We start from the raw sequence: 20,733 nt of genomic DNA, 5'->3' as shown, positions 1-20,733 counted from the left end.
TGGAAGAAATACATTTTAAAAAAGGATAAAATAAAAAAACAGTAGTTAGGCAATTTTTTTTTTTTGTATAATGTGACAGATGATGTTACGCCGAGTAAATAGATACCCAACATGTTATGCGTTAAAATTGCACACACGCGTGGAATGGGGACAAACTACGGTACTTAAAAGTCTCCATAGGCGTCACTTTAAAAAATTCTATAGATTACCAGTTTAGAGGTATAGAGGAGCACTTGTGGTAGAATTATTTCTCTCACTCTAACAATCACGGCGATACCTCACATGTGTTGTTTGAACACTGTTCACATTTGTGGGTGCGACTTACATATGCGTTTCCTTCTGTGTGCGAGCACGGAGCGATGGGGTGCTTTACTTTATTTTTTTCTTATTTTGTTTTTATTTTTACACTGTCCCTTTAAAAATTTGATAATTTGATCATTTTTAATGCGGTCACTAGGAATGTAAACATCTATTGTAACAGGTACTCTTTATGGAGGGATCTGGGGGTCCATAAGACCCAAATCCCTCCTTTGCACTTAAAAGCAAACTTTGGCGGTTTTGAATGTTGTCATTTTTTTAAATGTGCCGCCTTTAAGACTTCTGTAAACCGGAAGTGATGACAACGCTTCCGGTTACTGGATCCGATACCCGATCAAAGCCGACTCCGGCTTCGTTCAGGTCTCTGGCCAGCCGGCGGATGAGTTCGCTGGTCGTTCAGGCCTCCTGGTGGGTGAGCCTAGGTGGGCGGGGGGCTACGACACACACACGTCCCCTCCCGCTGCTTAGGATAATGAATTTTAATGCACACAAACGCAACATAATACCCTATTTTTGGTATAAAAAATAAAAGATGATGTTACACTGAGCAAATACATACCAAAAATCGTACACTTTAAAAATGCATCCGCCCGTGGAACGGCGCCAAACTCTCCATAGGCTACACTTTAAAGGGTCTGGCACTAAAAATATTTCCCTCATTCTGACATATACAGCAATACCCCACACATGTGCGAACCCCTGATGAAGTGACGTGGTTAGTCACAATATGTGTGGGGAGGAGCCAGTCATGGACAAGCACGAGGAATAGCCGCAAGTTTGTATCTGTTACATGCTGGATTTGTTGTTGCTCATTTAGATGCAAAGCTTTGTGAGTGCAATATATATATTTTTAATAATTTTTTTATTTTTTTTTAACATACCACACCATGGCGGTCTATTTGTGGTTTTGAGCCCTTATCTACAGAACCTGCTGATGTGACTATTGGAACAAAGATCATATATTTAAAGGTGAAGATCAATGAACATCCCTAGACACCAGATCACCAACAATATTGAGAAACAAACGATATTAGACCTATCACGTAGGTCAATGAACCAGGTACGGGTACATACCAAATTCACTGTGTGGTAGAGCACGGAAAAAACATTGTATTTGCAGCACTGGAGACTTGGGTGCTTTATATCACCAATAAGTTCATCTGCATGCATATAACCTTAAGGCTAGGTTCACACTGCTGCAAATTCAAAATCGCGATTTTACCACGATTTCGCGGCTGCGGGTTTGCCGCGATTTCGGCCGCGATTTAAGAGACATCTGTGCAGGGTTCAATGTAAATCGCGGCCCGAAATCGCAAAAAGTAGTACAGGAACTACCGTATTTATCGGCGTATATCGTGCACTATTTTCCCCTTAAAATAAGGGGAAAATCATGGGTGCGCGATATACGCCGATAGCCGCTTCCCGCGCTCAGTTTGAAATCCTGCGCCGACATATACCGAGTGCAGTACACTCGGGTACATTCGGCTAGTCTCGGCTTCGCTCGTGCTCACGCATAAACGTCACAGAGCGTGAGCGACGCCGAGCCTTGCCGAATGTACCCGAGTGTACTGCACTCGGTATATGTCGGCGGAGGCGTTCGAACTGAGTGCGGGAAGCGGGGACTCGACTTGAGGCGCGCGCTGGAGAAGCCGGGAGGACACCATCGAGGCCGGAGACGGACGATGGGAAGACACCAAAACTGTAAGTAATAAAATCATATAACTTTTTTTACAGGAATTTCGGGGGCAACTTTAGGGGTGCGCGGTATACGTGGGAGCACGTTATATCGCGATAAATACGGTACTTTTTGAAATCGGTGCAGCGCCGCACCGATTAGGACGGTGCCATTGCCGACAATTGCCGGCAAATGCCGCAGATTTGACATGTGAAATTGCATCTCAAATTGTACCAAATCGTACCCAGTGTGAACCGGGGCTGAAGGAGGAGGACAGAACTATTGTGGGAATTTGCATCATACCGACTGAATTATCAATTGACAGAACATTGGAAGGGTTTTACCTCAATTTATTTGTGTTTGGACATTTATCACCGAAACATTATTTTTATTTAAGAAGATATCACAATACCTTTACGTTTCTATACTCCTTTATTTATTATTTGACAAAAATAATTTTTATTACACATAGACATTTGTTAATACAGCAGCGCATCATGCCATGTTATTTATTACTTGTTTATGTGAGAAACACTAATTTTTGTGATTGCAGCAGCTGTCAGATTCATTTTGTATTTAGCATAGGTATTTAGCACAGGTTGTTTTGGCAGCGCACTGGTTTTCCCTATATACACAGGGACACAGACACCCAGCAAGAGTACAATGGCACGTGACGACAACCAATGTGTACCCACATCAAATATAGAAAACAAGCTAAAGAATATTCCAATACTATTAATAAATCTGCTTCTTGGCTGCACTGAACTTATCTAGAAATTTCCTTTGAAACACCGCAATACACATAAACCTGTCTGACCTCATCCATGATAAAAAATCAAGAACTGATTCTACAGGTTCAGCTGGAAAACCCCAAGACTACACAAGAAAGACTTGCTCCGACAAACCTTTATCGCACAGGTGTTGGGTTTCCATTCATTAAGATAAAAAAAAAACCTGATAATTACTACCCAATCCAATATAATACCCAAGTATAAAGCATATGTTCTACTTTCACTTTGTCATGGTGAGATTCTTATGGTATACATCACAAACTCACATTACGATATTAGATATTTTTTATTTATTTATTATGGTTGAACTAGATGGACTTGTGTCTTTTTTCAACCTAATTAACTATGTAACTATGCTGAAGGTCTTGTAGGTGACAAAAGAAGAGTTTTGATTGAATATCTGTGGGCCTTAGAGCTTCTCACACACAACTAATTTGCTGATCTGAAAAAACAAAAAAACAACACAACACCTTTCTCCAGTGACAATTGGCATGTTTGGATACCATTCGTCTGCTTTATATAACATACAGACTGTGCCCAGCTTTTTGTAGGGGGATAAAGAAACAGAGCTTCGGAACACAACCCCTGAATGTGATGCTAGGATGACACAGGTAAATGTACCTTACCGTGAAATGAAGCGTAAAATCACCTGCTCACAGCTGTGCCAGCGTTTATTGTCTGATGATCATGTCAGAGACTAATGGAAGCAGGCATTGAAAGCTAAATGTATTTACAGACATGAGAGGTATCTGGAGGACAATTCCAGCGGGACGCACTGCAGAAACACATGTCTGACTCAAATATCTGGATAAAGAGTATCTACTGATTACCCAGATCATACTTCCCTCCCAACATTCTGAGACGAAACAGAAGGACACATGATAAAATGTTAAAGCTGACCGGCCCTCTCTTTAGTCTTGCACAGTTGCACAGGCTCCTTGCTCGCACTAAAAATGCTTACTCTGATTTCACAATGGGGTTGACTCACTTAAAGCGGTTGTATATCCTCATATACAACTACATTAGGGCTTGCAATATCGCCTTAATCTACATGGTTAAGGAGATATTTGCAGAAAATTGGGCATCGATGTCTACGGCGCAGGCGCACTGAGCGCGCTGGGTCTTAAATGGGAGCCTGCCGGAAAGTGCCGGAAATGTGCGCATGCGCGGGGATCGTGCCATTCCGCACGCATGCGCAGGAGTGTCGTCATCGCCGCACCGGCCAGTCACAGTGCCAATACCTGGCAGTCACTCCGGGTATCATGGTGGTGGCGAAGGAGAGGAACGAGGGTCGGTGCGCGTTCTTCGATCTAAGGTAAGTAATTGATAATGAGCTAGTATGCTAGTCATACTAGCTCGTTATGCCTTTGTCAGATTTTTTTTTTTATCTTTTTGAGGGGTATACAACCGCTTTAAGGCATATTCACTTTGCACTACAAGTGCACTTAGAAGTGTTTAGCTGATGTAGATCTGAGGGGAAGACCTGAAATGAGGGGAATCTCTGCCGATTTTATCATCCAATCATGTGCAAGCAAAAATGTTGTTTTTTATTTTCCTTGCGTGTCCTCGCTCAGATCTACAGCAAGTGCACTTGGAAGTGCAGCACAGTGGATTTGCCTTTAGTAAATAACCCCCTCAGTGATAACATCACAGGGTCTAAAATAAGATGTGTAATGAATAGTGTTGCTCACGAATATTCGTATTGCGAATATTCGGCTCGAATGTGGCATATTCGAGTATTCGCGATATATTTCGAATTTCGCGGTGAATATTCGCAATTCCGAATATTCGCATTTTTTCTATTTTATTTTTAAAACAGATCACATCCTATCGACGTCTAAAAGCATTGCTGGTATGATTAGAGACCCTGGGCCGAGTAGCTAAGCTGAGGCGATCCTTTTATGTTGCCGAATATAAAAAAAAAAAAAATTGCGAATTTTCGCTAATGCGAATGCGAAAATGATTGCGAATTTTCGATAACTGTGGTAGGAGAACTCTGATTGTCTCTGATGCAAAAATGTTTGTATGTTTGATATTATTTTTTTTTGTAAGAAGGAAAAAATTGCGCATACCTTAAAAAAAGGGGAGAATACAGCAGCAACTCAAAAATGTTATACAACATAAATTAATACAAGACAGAAAATGGAGTCGCTCAACAAGAATAAAAAATATGTCTAGTGACAAGACATGTGGGCAAATTATAAAATAAGCAAGCGCAAATAACTTGTGAAATACACAGTGAAACAAATATATAAAGAAATATAGTCCCAATAATAGAAAAATAATCTTTCATAAAAATGTCTTTGATATGTGAAGTGAAAAAAAGTCCAAAGCATGCAGCATGAACGTGTTCAATCTTCAAGGTGTTTGATTGACAAACGGCTGTGACAGATGGATAGAGTAAAGAATCACCACCAATGCAAAACACTTTTTATTTTCTATTGTAAAATATCAAGAATATTCTGAGCCAATCAGAGTGCTCCTTCCGCATTTGCCGAATATTCGCAATTATTTTGTATTGTAAAATATCAAGAATATTCTGAGACAATCAGAGTGCTCCTTCCGCATTTGCCGAATATTCGCAATTATTTTGTATTGTAAAATATCAAAAATATTCTGAGCCAATCAGAGTGCTCCTTCCGCATTTGCCGAATATTCGCAATTATTTTGTATTGTAAAATATCACGAATATTCTGAGCCAATCAGAGTGCTCCTTTCGCATTTGCCGAATATTCGCAATTATTTTGTATTGTAAAATATCACGAATATTCTGAGCCAATCAGAGTGCTCCTAGCGCTGTTGTCGAAATTTCGCCATCAATATCGCATTCGCATTTTGCGAAATTTCGATAAAATATCACGAATATTCTGAGCCAATCAGAGTGCTCCTACCGCAGTTATCGAAAATTCGCAATTATTTTCGCATTCGCAATAGCGAAAATTCGCAATCATTTCTTTTCGATAAAATATCACGAATATTCGAATTTAGCGAATATATCTCGAATATTCGACTATATATTCGAGATATATCGCGAAATCGAATATGGCGTATTCTGCTCAACACTAGTAATGAAAACAAAAGGTTTATTTTAAAATGTATTTGCACGTTGATGAAGCAATGCTCTGTAACAAAAATGTGCCTCCCTAGATATCTTACAAGTAAGGAAGATATGCAGGATCAGTTATCCTATGACTAAAGCCTGAGTTTAGCGAAAACTAAAAACAAAATAATCAGCAAGGGAAAGGGAAAGGAAATTAGCATAATCAGCCCAAAGGGTGGCGCCATTCGAATAGAACTTCCCCTTTGTAGTGCCATCATACGTGTTGTACGTCACCGAGCTTTGCGCATTTTTTTCACGATCGTGTGTATGCAAGGCAGGCTTGACAAGAATCACGTCGAGAAAAACTTAGTTTTTTTCCATGACATGAAAAACGGTCGTGTGTACACGGCTTTATCCTTAGGTGGTTGGGGTAATGTCTTCAAGAGAAGAGAGCACCACAAGCTTTTAACAATCCAGAAATCTTTTATTTATTATTATTATTATACAGGATTTATATAGCGCCAACAGTTTGCGCAGCGCTTTACATCAGGGAAGACAGTACAGTCACAATACAATCAATACAGGAGGGATCAGAGGGCCCTGCTCGTTAGAGCTTACAATCTTTTATTATTAGTTGCAAATGTTCTTCTGGAGACGCCAACATGTTTTGGGGTACCTAAAAGATAAGCTAAGCCTGCTCCAATTCCTGGTTTGACATATTGTTTTCTTTTACTCTAACTCCAGATCAGCAGTTGGTAGTAAAGTGCAAGGCAATCCAAAGATGCTATATGACTACTACAGTGTGTATTTCAGGGGGGAAAAAAATTAACCAGACCTTGAAATACTACACAGAGTTCTGCAGCTGGAAATAATTTAGGCACCATCATCACCCTAGATCTTGACATGCAATGCCAGTTCAACATAACCAATCTAGACACAGCCCTTTCTGTGCCAAGGTCTGAAGTAGCAGCCCAGACCACGCATTTTTCTGTAGTGGCTGGATGGCAGAGAAATTCTATGGGCAATTTCTCACCTAGTAAAAATCTTGCAGCAGTCAGCTTATGAGGGATGAAGATGAAAGCTGCCATCCACTCACCGCCTCTCGCTGCCACTGGGCGATGCGGCATAAAAGCAGCTGGACTTGACAGTCTGTTAAGAGATGGCAGCATGTAATAAAGTGCCAGACATAAATGTTTTCATTCTTTATGGAAAGTGGTGATTCATTTTTACAGCCTGATGATCACAGAAAAGAGAGATTACCGGTGTCTGCCGTGATCACGCCAGATGGGCAGAGACCCACTTTTGCCAAAAAAATAAATGTCAATAAGAAAGCTGGAGTGGTGAATGAGAGGAAACTGAGGGAAAGAAAAAAGTAATAAAGAATACAGAGAACTGAGGAAAAGACATACAAAACAAAGATAACAGAATAAAATGTGAGAAAACAGAGGACACAAAATATGGAAAATATTTGAGTTCAAGGATCGTGACAGACACAAGAGGTAGCAGAGACATGACAGTAGAATGGAGAATACAGAAAAAAACACGAAGAAGAAAAAAACAGAACAGAAAAAAAGCAGACAGGCAGCAAATGTGAGAGAAGATTCAAAAATAGGAAAGGGGAGACACAGAGAAAGCAGAAAAGAGAGAAAAAAATTGGGGCGCAAAAATATTGCTTTATGTAATAAATTGCATCACTTCAACTTCAGTTGTGCTGCTTAAAGGGCCGGTTCACACCATGCCTGCACATTAAATCGCACGTTCCTGCGTGATTCACACCATATACAAAACGCACTCCTTTAGTGATCTGTATCAATACAAAGTTAACAACACCCCAAACCAGGGTGGATATAAATGTAGGGGCAGATCCACAAAGAGATACGCCGGCGTACTTTCAAATTTCCCGCGTCGTATCTTTGGTTTGAATCCTCAAACCAAGATACGACGGCATCTGGGTTAGATCCGACAGGCGTATGGCTTCGTACGCCTTCGGATCGTAGATGCAATACTTCAGCGTCCGCTGGGTGGAGTTCTCGTCGTTTTTTGCGTCGAGTATGCAAATGAGCTATTTCCGACGATCCACGAACATACGCGCGGCCGTCGCATTCTCTTACGTCGTCTCTAGTCGGCTTTTTCCGGCGTATAGTTAAAGCTGCTGTTTTGCGGCGTATAGTTAGACTTGCCATGTTAAGTATGGCCGTCGTTCCCGCGTTTATTTTGATTTTTTTTTTTTTTGCATAAGTCGTCCGTGAATCGGGATGGACGTAATTCACGTCTATGTTAAAAAATATGACGTCCTTGCGACGTCATTTAGCGCAATGCACGGTACGGCGGCGTAGCGTATCTCTGATACGCTGCGCGGGTGCAGATCTCTGTGGATCTGCCCCGTAATGTTTTTTTTTTTTATTTATTTAAAAAAAAAAAAAAAAAAGTATTTTGGGCATTTAAATCTTATTTTGTGGATTTATATCAAATTTATTTTAATAAAACGCCTTTGGAGTAAAAATCTAAAGATAGTTTTCTATTTAAGATACATTAATAATTTAGTTTATTCAGCATGAAATGGAGCTTAGCTATATAGCATGAGGCTGTATATTCTGCAATATTTACATTTTTGGTAAACTCATTCAATAAATTCAAGCTCTGCAAGATGAGATAACATGAACTGCATTGACTCATTCACACAATTTCACAGTAACCACGAGTTAAAACAAAGTTCAGGAATATTCCTTTATCCCATCTTTGTACACTACAAACTGTATGATTGAATCGGTTCCGATACTGCTTTTTTACTAACCTGACAGCTTATTATTCTAAATAGGAAACCTTCATTTTGTTTGCAAATTTTAAAGATTCTAACTACCAGCAATTTAAAGAGCATCTGTCATTTGAGATCATGGCAGCGCCTGTTAGCGGGCATCCACTCACCTGCTGCCGCCACGTCCCTCACCTTGTTGTGTCACTGCCGCATCACCATAAAATAAATGGGACTGTTGTGAGTCAACAGCGGGTCAGAGGAGGAGCCACTGCGCGACAGAGAAGGCAGTTGCTCTTTAAAAATTATGATTTAAATTGAGTTGGTTTAAATCAAGCCTTTTCACTAGGGCTTTAAATTGTTATTTAAATCGACTCTACCCTGCCCCAAACGCAGGTCACAAATGCAGTGTATTTTCCCCCACCAGATCGCATGCTACTTTTGTACTATGTGATCCAGTTGCAATGCATTTTAAAAAGTAGTGCAGTGCTGTGTGATTTTTAGCCCAAATGAATGAGCTGAAATCACACCGCACAGAACCGAATTTGAATCGCACAGGAACACGCAGCACATTTTTGTGCAATTAATGTGCATGCATGGTGTGAACCAGCCCCAAAGTCTGGCTCACACCAGGTGCAGTCCAGTGCATTTTTAATCTGCATCAAAAACGCATGCACATTGTTTTCAATGTATTCCAAATGGCCCTAGTTCACACCAGTGCAGTCAACAAAAGTAGAACATGCTGCATTTTCTTCTGTATGGAACGTGACAGAACGCATCAAAAATGTGCATGCAGAAATGCATATGTAACCAGGGGTCAAGTCCTGGGGAAAAAAGTGTGGGAACTCCCACCCAAGATCCACTCCCCCCCAAAAATGATACGCTCATATGCATAATTACTAAACCGCATGTTTTTTGCTTTTTTTTCTAACCACTGTACCATAGTAAGTTCTTTCTAAATCCCGCGATAACTCGCAATATCTCCTGGGAACAATGACAAAAGCTCCCAGGAGACATTGCAGCATCGAGGAAGTGACGGAATACCCGCACACTTCCCGATGAATCCATATACAGGAAGCGGCCAGTAACATAAAGGATTACTAAGGTCCGCCTGCCCCTGACAGTGACTCGAGCTGGGCATCGCCGCTTAGTGAAGGATTGGCTCGGCTGCTCTCGGCTGCTCTAGTCCTGCAAAGGGAACTGAGTTCCTGCTGTGAGAAAAGTGCAGGAACTCCGTTCCCACGCGTTCCCGCAGGACTTGAGCCCTGTATGTAACATATAAATTGTGCTGGAACCAATCCTAATGGACGTCTAATACAGCCCTGCACTTGTGTTACTTATGTAAAAGACCACAGAAAAAAAAGCATATAAAGTACTCTTTTTGTTTAACAAATGCCATCTATCAAAAGGAGACAATGGACTTTGGGGGAGCTGTGATTAATATTTCCCTTACCTTAAATTAGCTGTTATCTCATGTCTACGGTCACAGATTTTTCTTAACCGATTAAAGATCCAGTGCGGCAAAGGAAGATTTTACATATCCGCAGTTGACACAAAAGACTGCGATTATCTGCGGTTAGTGCATATAGCTGCGCTAAATCGCTCCTGGACGCATTTAATTCAATTTTTTCTATTCACACCAAACCGCATGTAACAAAATTGCAGACCATAGACCATGGGTTGCAGGAAAGAAATGTGCATGATTTCCCCACCAAACCAGACAGTGCTGACAGTTTAATATCTCCTGCCAAGAGAATGTCTTCTCCCAGCGGGAGGCGGGGGGACGTCGTTCCCCCTGGGGAAAAAAACAGTGATTATTGCTAGAGGCTATAGCAGCCACTAGTGATAATCTCAAGTCAATTCCAGCATGCTGGTTGTACCCAAGCTGACTGATCAAATTGGCACATTCATCCTGCCCGTACACCTGCTGAACCAGCCGAGATTCAAACCACAAATGGCCCGGCCTTAGACCCCTTTCACACTGAGGAGGTTTTCAGGCGATTTGGCGCTAGAAATAACCTCTGAAAAGCGCCTCCCATTCATTGCAGTGTGTCTTTTCTCACTGTGGCGGTGCGCTTGTGGGACGTTCTGAAAAGTCCTGCAAGCAGCATCTTTGAGGCGGGATGAGAGCGCTGTAGAAACTGCAGCCGAAAAGCGGGAAAAAAAATGGCCGTTCTGCCAGCTTTTGTCGAAGGGGTATGACCGAAAAAGATCTGGCGATTGGCTTCCCGATCAGGATTCTCATCCTATGGCTGACAGCGCTGACCGAAGTGTTTTGGTAGAGGGCCGCCCCCTGTCAGAACACAAAGAAACCTGAGCGGTCAGTTTTTTTCTGAACGAAAAAAAAACGACTAGTGTGTACTAGGCTTCAGACAGCAGCATTGTCAGTCTGGGGTAAAAAGGGGAGTATTAGATTAGCAGATTTTGATTAATTTGACTAAAGCCGGCCATAGACTAATCTAAATTCGTCCGGTTCAATTGGATGAATTTCAATCCATATATGGGCAGGCTGGTTGTACTGAAGTTGACCGATCTCAGTACAACCAGCCTGTTTATTTTTTTTGTTTGATCACTGCAGACAGCTATAGCTGGCAGTAAAGATGATTGTAGTCTGAAGGCTGGGAAACCTCCTGCTGTCAGAACACATTAGCGCAGTGGAGGGATTTCCTTCATCAAGTGATCTTCTTTCCATTGAAGCAACCTCTAAAGAAAGATAACTGCATAATGACTTGCTCAAGATGAGTCAGCTTGGAAATTCCGAAGGTCACAGGTAAAGCACACACCTACAACTACCTAGTGTTTTTAATTATCCAAAACAAACACGTGACATAAATCAATCAACCTTTCAGAAAAACTGTACATTCCTTTCTGGGCAGACATTATTGTGACATTCTTATACAGTATGTCTCACAAGCATACCTGCATTTTTAGGAATCTTGGCTTCTGCGTTTGCCCCTTTTATAAGTGTGTTTTATAGGAACAGAGGGCCAGATTCACAGAACAAATACGCCGGAGTATCTACTGATACTCCGGCGTATTTTCAAATTTGCCGCGTCGTATCTTAATTTGTGATTCACAAACAAGATACAACGGCATTTGGCTAAGATCCGACAGGCTTACGGCTTCGTACGCCTTCGGATCTTAGGCTGCAATACTTTGGCCGCCGCTGGGTGGAGTTTGCATAGTTTTCCCAGCGTCGGGTATGCAAATTAGCTTTTACGGCGATCCACGAAGTTACTCGCGTGCGTTACGTCGTTTTTTCCCTGTCGCAAAGTTAAGCCATCTTTTTCATGGCTTAATTTTACACCAGCCATGTTAAAGTATGGCCGTCGTTCCCGCGTCAAATTTTTTTTTTTTTTCGCCGTAAGTATGTTACGCACGTCGCCATTCACAAACACGCTGGGGCGCCGTAATTTCGTGCAAAGCACGTCGGGAAATTTACTAACGGAGCATGCGCAGAACGTTCGGCGCGGGCGCGCGCCTAATTTAAATGGTACACGCCCCATTTGAATTAGGCGGGCTTGCGCCGGACGTCTTTACGTTACTCCGCCGCAATGAATCAAGCACTTATGAGAAAAACTTGCGGCGGTGTAACGTAAAGACGATACGTTACGCCGCCGCATTTGTACCTGAATCTGGCCCAGAATTTTTTTTAACAAAAGCTTTTCCCTCTCTGTTGGATCTGTGCTGTCAATTATAGTGATTAGCTTCTCATTTTAAAACAGTATCCTCCTTTTCCGTTAGAGGAGAGATCTACTCCACCCAAAACTGATAATACTCAATAAAAATATATATAGAAATCTAAGCATTGCCTTCCCAGGGATTGGTGATAGAAGGGGTGTACTATGAACTACTATGGAGGGACTATACTAAAACTGGAGCAGCAGTTTAGAGTAACCAATCAGCTTCTAGCTTCAGCTTCTTCAGTTGGCTTTGAAAAATGAAAACTAGAAGCTGATTGGTACAACCAGCCTCTTGGGTTTTTCTTGTGAGATCGCTGCCAGCAGCTATAGCCACCAACAGTGATCATTGTATTCTGATGGCGGGGAAGCCTCCCGCTAGTAGAACACAACAGCGCAGCTTTTGGCAGGCTACACATTATGCTATTTTCATTTCATCAACCATGGGTTGATGGAAAGAAATTGGCTTTATTTCCCCCATCAACACAGCAGTGTTAATTTTGACATCCATTTTTAATTTAGTTTTAGACATAGGGCCAGATCCACGATCGTAATTTTAGTCCGGCGTATCGTATTAACGCTACGCCGCCGCAACTTTGAGAGGCAAGTGCTTTATTCACAAAGCACTTGCCTCTAAAGTTACGGCGGCGTAGCGTAAATCTGCCGGCGTAAGGGCGCGGAATTCAAATGTTAAAGATGTGGGTGTGTTTTATGTTAATTTTACTTGACCCGACGTAAATGACGTTTTTTCTGAACGGCGCAGGCGCCGTCCGTGGGGGTATCCCAGTGCGCATGCTCCAAATTAACCCGCAACAAGCCAATGCTTTCGACGTGAACGTCATTCTACGCAAAGCCCTATTCGCGAACGACTTACGCAAACAACGTAAAATTTTAAAAATTTGACGCGGGAACGACGACGTCCATACTTAACATAGGATACGCCTCATATAGCAGGGGTAACTTTACGCCGGAAAAAGCCTTACGCAAACGACGTTAAAAAAATGCGCCGGCCGAACATACGTTCGTGGATCGCTGTATCTAGCTAATTTGCATACTCAACGCCGAATTCGACGGAAACGCCACCTAGCGGCCAGCGGAAAAATGCACCTATGATCCGACGGCGTACTAAGACGTATGCCTGTCGGATCGAGCCCAGATGCAGTCGTATCTTGTTTTGTAGATACAAAACAAAGATACGACGCGGGAACTTTGAAATTACCCGAAGTATCAATAGATATGACGGCGTAATTCGTTTGTGGATCTGGCCCATAGTCTTTGACCAAAATGCCATTTTAGTTTTAGTCATATTTTAGTCAACTAAAATCTAATGGGTTTGGTTAAATTATAATGCATTATTTATTTAGAACTGCCAAACATTATATACTCCTGGAGTAAAAATCTAATAACAGGTTTATTATTTATAATTAAGGTTTAAACATGCACTACAGACACATATTTTGCCGTTGTGATACAAATTCAAGTAGGTTTTAGTCAGTCTTGACTAAAATGCCATTTTAGTTTTAGTCGTATTTTAGTCTTTTGACTAAAAGGTAATTTTAGTTTTAATCGTATTTTAGTCATCTGTATTGTTTTAATATTATTTTAGTCTACTAAAATAGTATTCATTTCGTAGATGGAAATATTTTAGTCTTAATACTGCAACACAGTCAGTGTTGATGGGGGAATCCCTCCGGCTGCGCTATTGTATTGTGACAGTAGGCTTCAATGGTCACTGTTGGTGGCTTTAGCCCCCGGCAGTGACTGTACGAGAAAATCCCGAAAGGCTGGTTGTACAACCCTCCTGCCCATAGATGAATTGGAATCAGCCTGGTCCCTGCTGAACAGGCCACATTTTGACCGATCTATGGCCAGCTTAACTTTTTTTAATACAGACAATACTCAAATCTAGTATACAACTGTTAATGAATACCAACACATACAGACATGGTTACAGACAGGGTTGCTTGTGTTACACTTCACTCCACAGCCTTCTCCTAAACTTTACATAGCAGGGAGAGCTTGGCAGGGTTTTAGGGAAGTAAAAATCTTTTAAAAGGATAAGTTCACCTTTTGTAACATGTTACAGGTGCTTCACTCCCCCCAGTCTGACAGCGAGCGGGAATCTTCTTGAACCCCCCCAAGCTGTCAAAATCTGCAAAAATGGCACTGGGGGGGGGGGGGGGTGTTCGCCACCAACATTATCCAGTCACAGTGTTCTGTAAATGGAGAACTACAACGTCCGACAGCCTTTGCGGTTCTCAAAACTATTGCACAGAGCAGATAAGTATAAAAAAAATAATAATTTTAGTTTTAAAAACATGTGAACATTTAATATCACTTTAAGCTCTCTTTCCCACTCTATAAATACTGTATATATTTATATATCTTTATACTTCTTTTAATCCCCATTATGTATTTCTTAGTTCCTTTTTTATTTATTTTAATGCTATTATTTTTTTATCATATTTATTATCAATTATTCATGATGTGTGAACGATCGCTTCCATTCCTTTTGTTCTATATTAGATTTTTGGCATGGTTATAATTCATTATTCACATCTAAATCAGCTTATTATTTATCTACTTATTTTTTATAACCTGCACTTCATTTGCTAATTTACCTGGTTTCTGCCTAAGTCACTTGTCATAGTGTTATAGGGACACCATCTCTGATCAGCAAAGGTAACAACTGCAGAGCGTGATCTGTATATATATTTAACCCAAAGGGTAGCCAGTAGTTAGACTGACAAAGGGGACGATCTCCTTTCCAAAATGCACAACCTACCATCTTTTATGACAGGACACAAGCATGTCAGAGCCCAGACTTGAACCCAATTGAACATCTCTGGAGAGATCTGAAAATGCCTGTGCACAGACGCTCCCCATCCAACCTGATGGAGCGTGGCGAGAGGTCCTGCAAAGAAGAATGGGAGAAACTGCCCAAAAATAGGTGTGCCAAGCTTGTAGCATCATACTAAAAAAGACTCGAGGCTGTAATTGGTGCCAAAGGTGCTTCACCAAAGTATTGAGCAAAGGCTGTGAATACTTATTATGTACATGGGATATTTTTTGTTTTTATTTTTGATAAATTTGGAAAGATTTCAAGACAAACTTCTTTCACGTTGTCATTATTTGTAGAATTTCGAGGAAAATAATCCATTTTGGAATAAGGCTGTAACATAACAAGATGTGGAAAAAGTAAAGCGGTGTGAATACTTTCCGGATGCTCTGTACGGGCCAGGAGAGATTACAGCAGAAGTGTGTGTTTACACTGAATTTCGGTGTATTGTGTCTTATTTACTGAGATAGGTGCAGTGTTCTGCACACACACACGTCAGAAATTCTGCCCAGCCCTGTGTGATCACAGCAAAGAACATAATCTGGATTTAGCACGGCTCCTGGCAGAAGGGTGCAGAAATGCAAGAATATTTAATAAAGCGGTGCAGAGTGCAATGGGTCAAATTAGGTAAACAGCAACCAATGAACACCATTGTCATGTTAAGCGTTATGTCAGTTTTCCTTGTAGTGGAAAACAATAGTAATGTTTGCTGGTGTCCTAACTGTGCTTTTTGCTGAGCTACAACAATGCATTCATCACATCACCCCAAACATGATACGTGCATTTGATTCCAGTCTAACTAACGGTGTTACACAATTCAAGGTCCTCAAGGTGCATCAACAGGTCAAGTTTAAGGCTTAATTTCCATGGACGTTTTACAGCCACTTTGTTTAGCCTTTTTTACAGCTTAAAAACGCCTGTCCATGTTTTTTTTTTAAGGCTTCATTTCCATGGACGTTTTTGGACGTTTTTACAGCCACTTTTCTGAGCTTTTTTTGCAGCTTAAAAACGGCTCTCCATGTTAGTCTATGGCCTCATGCACACCATGACGTTTTTGAGCTGTAGATGGCTGAGCCGTTTTTAAGCTGCAAAAAAAACCCAGGCACTAGTGCGTTCTGAAGCTCCAGCGTTAGAGCTGTAAAAACGGCAGACGTTAAAAAAAAACGTGCAAAAACGCTACCGCGGCGTTTTTGAGCTACAGCTCTAAAAAAATAAAAAAAATGTATGTAAAAAAAAATAAAACATGGACAGGCGTTTTTAAGCTGTAAAAAAGGCTAAACAAAGTGGCTGTAAAAACGTCCATGGAAATGAAGCCTTATTTTTTTTATTTTTTAAGCCTTTAAGCCTAGTACACACGGGCGGAATGTCGGTCGGCATCCACCAGTTTAATAGAAAACTGCCAACATTCGGCCGTGTGTACTGCAGTTGGTCTGACAAAAGCCGAGCGTTCAGCCAGATTCTGTCGAAGGGGCATGATGAAAAAGATATGCCGATTGGCGTTTTTATCCTGTCTGAGAGGGCTGACCAAAGTATTTTGTCAGGGGGCCGCCCTCCTCTCAGAACACGATAGAACGAACAAAGTGAAGACATACGGGGCGGAGGGAGGAGTCTGGAGATGGCGCGGTCAGAGTGGAGGAGTAGCTAGACACGCCGCTCGCTCCTCGGCCCTGCTCTGAGCATACGCTAGGACCGGAGATGTTTGCGAGCCGGATCCCTCGATCCCTCCACTAGGGCATCCTCCTTTCCTCCCCTTTCCTCCGTCCCCCCTCCCGGATCGAAGCCCGTGCTTGGAGCGGGCTTGCATCGCCCTCAAACGGGTCTCCCAGATTCGTCACTACGTGGTCACGTGGGCGGAGTGGCTCCCCTGGTTACCCTGGATGGATGCGCTGCAGCGGTGTGTGGTCGCGATAGGACGGCGCATTGGGACGGCGTGCCGAGCAGGGGGAGGGGGTGGTAGAGGCGAGTGAGGGCCGGAGCCCTCCCCTGTAGCGTCAGCTGTGCGGTGGATTCTTTCCCCCCCGGAGCGTGCAGGCGGCTGTGCGCCGCTCCGTGAGAGGGGGCTGAGGGAGGGGGAGATACAACGCCAGCCCTGCAACCCAAGAGAAAGATCACAGGCTGCCATCAATAGTCTGTCCAGAGACAAGCTGAAACAAGGTGAAACCCATTGTAGCAACTATTTTGCTTTTTTTCTGTGATAACGCTGCCAGACTGGTGAGTACATTTTTCAGCTTATTACACCCATCAGGATGGTGAGTACCAGTCTTCATTTAAGATTCAAGAACTAAGAAAAAAAAAAAAGGAAATATATATCCATGGGACAATGTTGCTGAGGAGAATGGCTACTGAAAGTGACTGACGCAACATAAGGGATACAAGCTCATTAATGAATTATATGTGTTTGTAAAGAAGCCGGTAATTTTATAGTTCTTTTGGCAGCTCCCCCTTGACATTTCCCCTCTCCTTATTGGGATTTATTGGGATTAATTAAAGTATAGGGAGAGTTTTTTTTTTTTTCTCTCTCCCCTTTTTTTTTTTTTTTTTTTTTTTTTTCCCCAACAGTATACACGCAATCCATATTGAATTCTGTCTATAAGATACTTTATAAGATAAGATACTTTAGTATCCACAGTATACAGATGAGTTGGACAGAGAACGGGACTAAAAATCGATGGATATAATGGTAAAAGTACAGTACATAGTGTAATTAACCATACTATAGAGCCCTGAAACCGGTAAAAGAAGGTCTTCAAGATTGACGGGCACTTGAGACTAACAGAAGGCGGGGTCAGTATACGTGTTTGGTGCGCCGAATATCTCTAATCCATAGCCATAGCCAAAGAGTAGAAATACTATAGCAACTTTAAGCTCGGATATTAGAAACTCCAAAAGGTATTGTCTTGTGTAGTATACATCCCCCACAAGTGTAAAACGGACTTTCTATAGAATCCCGGTAAAGTGTCGCAGTTACAACTCAGGAGCGGCGAGAAGCACGGGTAAACATTCAGGACTATTGCAGGACCAAGAGGGGTGAAGGATGACCACAAGGGGAAAAGGTGTGAGAGGCGGGGCAATCCCAAAGGCCCCCCGCTTAAGTCAAAGTCCAGGCCCGATGTGCAAATTTGTGACCCACGGGACAAACGGGGATAATCAGCATATAGAAAAATCAACAACCACCAGAGGAGCCCAAGTGGAGAGGGAGAAAAAAAAGGAAAAGAAAAAGGGGGTCGCTTATATTTTGGCGGACCCAGAAACACTCTCGGAGTCACTCCTAGAGAGTAGAATAGATCAAGATAGAGAAATAGATAAAGATAAAGAAATAGACCTTGAACAAAGAAATAAGGAGGAAACGCAGGACATGACACGTCTCCCAACAAAAAGGGAAATGGAAGGAATGTTTGCGTCACTAGAAAGATCACTCAAATCGCAAATGGAAAGAATGGAGAGAAACATGGGGTATATTCTGGAAAGAGTGGAAGAAGTGGAAAAAAAAGTCGATCATAATGCAATCTCAGTTAAAAAACTAGAGGATGAAATAAAAGCATTAAAAACAAACCAGCGAGAACAGGCATATAAATTAGAAGATCAAGAAAACAGGGATAGAAGGAAGAACATAAGGATACGTGGAATCCCAGAAACGACACAAGATGAGGATCTCTCAGAAATAATAAGGAAGATCTGTAATCCAATATTAGAGAGAGAAATAACTTCTCCACTAAAAATAGAACGAGCACATAGGATAAGACGCCCTAGAGAGAGAGTACAGGACTACCCAAGGGATATTATTGTTCGATTTGAAAGCTGGGAAGAGAAAAACCAACTATGGAGAAAACTGAGAGGGAAGCCGCCATTAGAATACGACCAACATATTATTCAAATATACCAAGACCTGTCACAAGAGACGTTAAAAAGAAGAAGAAGCTTAAAACCCCTGTTAGGAACCTTACAGGAACATGGTATACAATACAATTGGGGATTCCCAGCCTGCCTAATAGGCAGGAAAAACGGTATCTCTGCAAGATTAAGGTTCTTAGAGGAAGTTTCAGAGTTTTGTCAGCGACTGGATATCCCAATACCATCTAAAAAAGATTAACAATGTTGAAGTGACGGCGGAGGGGGGGGAGAGCGGGGGGGTGGGGGGGGGGGGGGGGGGGGGATGGGGAGGCATAAATATAGTAAGCAACAGGAGTGGGGTTGAGGAGAGGGAGGACCTGGAGAGTACTCCTTCCCCAGTCTCCCATGTATGGGAGATAGGAGACCGGGCTAACATAGAATTCCACCTCAGCCGGAGGAGCAAAAGAGCGCCTGGAGCGCCAAACAAGAAAAGCTCCAATATGACCAAAGGGTCAAGGATCAACCAAAGGGAAGGGGGGAGGAGGGAGGGGATGAGAAAGCCCCAAATAAAGATCATAGGGGCAAGGTATGAGAGGGGGGGGGGGGGGGGGGGGGGGGGGGGGGGGGGGGGGGGGGGGGGGGAGGGGGGGGAGAAGGGGTTAGGGTGGGGGGGGGGAGGAGAAGATTAGGGAAAGGGACCCAGATCTGTGTGTCATGCAATAAGGAAAAACAAATGCACTCGAGAAAAGTACAGGGGAAAAAAAAAAAAGAGGAAAATATGACAAATATAAATTTCTTAACATATAATGTAAGAGGTCTCAACTGCCCGGAAAAAGGCATATGGTATTAAGAGAGGTTGAAAGGTACTCAGCGGAAATAGTTTTTTTTGCAAGAGACTCACATAACATTGGACTCTAGTGTTAGACTGTATTCTCGGGCAGTCCCCACCTGGTACTATGGGGGATTCTCCAAAGAAAGAGAGCCAAAGGGGTCGCCATAGGAATAGGGAAGAACATCTCCTTCATAGTAGAAGATAGGAAAGTGGACCCGGAAGGCCGTTATTTGTTTTTAAAAGGAATACTCCAAGGGAAAAAATATACGTTAGCAAATATATATTGCCCAAACAGCCAACCACATAAATACCTGAGGGGGATTTTGAATGCTTTAATGGATTTTAGACTTGGACATGTAATACTCGCAGGAGACCTCAATCTTTCAATGGACTATCAACTAGATAGTACGTCTGGGGCACAGAGGCGAAATATTAAACAGCTAAGAATATTAGAGAAAAAAATCCACAGTCACTGTTTAATAGATCCTTGGAGAATAACATATCCAAATAAAAGGGACTACACCTACTTCTCTTCCGTGCATGGAACATACTCAAGACTGGACTATATAATGGTAGACCACGAGTTACTGGAAGAGGTAGTTAAAACTTCAATAGGGGTAACTACAATTTCAGACCATGCTCCGGTAATAGTAAAAATCAGATTCAAAGAGATAGAGCAAAGAAAAGGATCATGGAACTTAAATGAAGAACTTTTTAGAGGACAGCGAGGTAAATAACATAGTGAGAACTGATTTGGAGCAATACTTCACCCTCAATAATACACCTGAAGTAAGGGTAGCCACTGTATGGGAGGCCCACAAGGCATACATTAGAGGGAAACTAATCTCGATAGGAGCAGGGAAAAAAAAAATAAGAAAATTAAACATGGAAAAATTAACAACTGAGCTATTTGAATTGGAAGCAAACACATAAAGAGCGAGGAGAAAATGAAATTTATCAAGAATTGTTGCAAAG

The 20,733-nt window shown here is 42.0% G+C and overlaps 1 protein-coding gene across 4 annotated transcripts in view; it reads right to left on the bottom strand.

Annotated features, from left to right (window-relative positions):
* Positions 1 to 20,733, bottom strand: part of ST3GAL4 (ST3 beta-galactoside alpha-2,3-sialyltransferase 4) — a 229,727-nt gene that overhangs the window by 81,230 nt on the left and 127,764 nt on the right. The gene's annotated exons all lie outside the window — the stretch shown is intronic.

Source organism: Rana temporaria, chromosome 10 (assembly GCF_905171775.1).
Source record: "Rana temporaria chromosome 10, aRanTem1.1, whole genome shotgun sequence".
Lineage (NCBI taxonomy): Eukaryota > Metazoa > Chordata > Amphibia > Anura > Ranidae > Rana > Rana temporaria.
The sequence above is the reverse complement of the archived record's forward strand: the minus strand, read 5'-3'. Positions and strand labels throughout refer to the sequence as shown.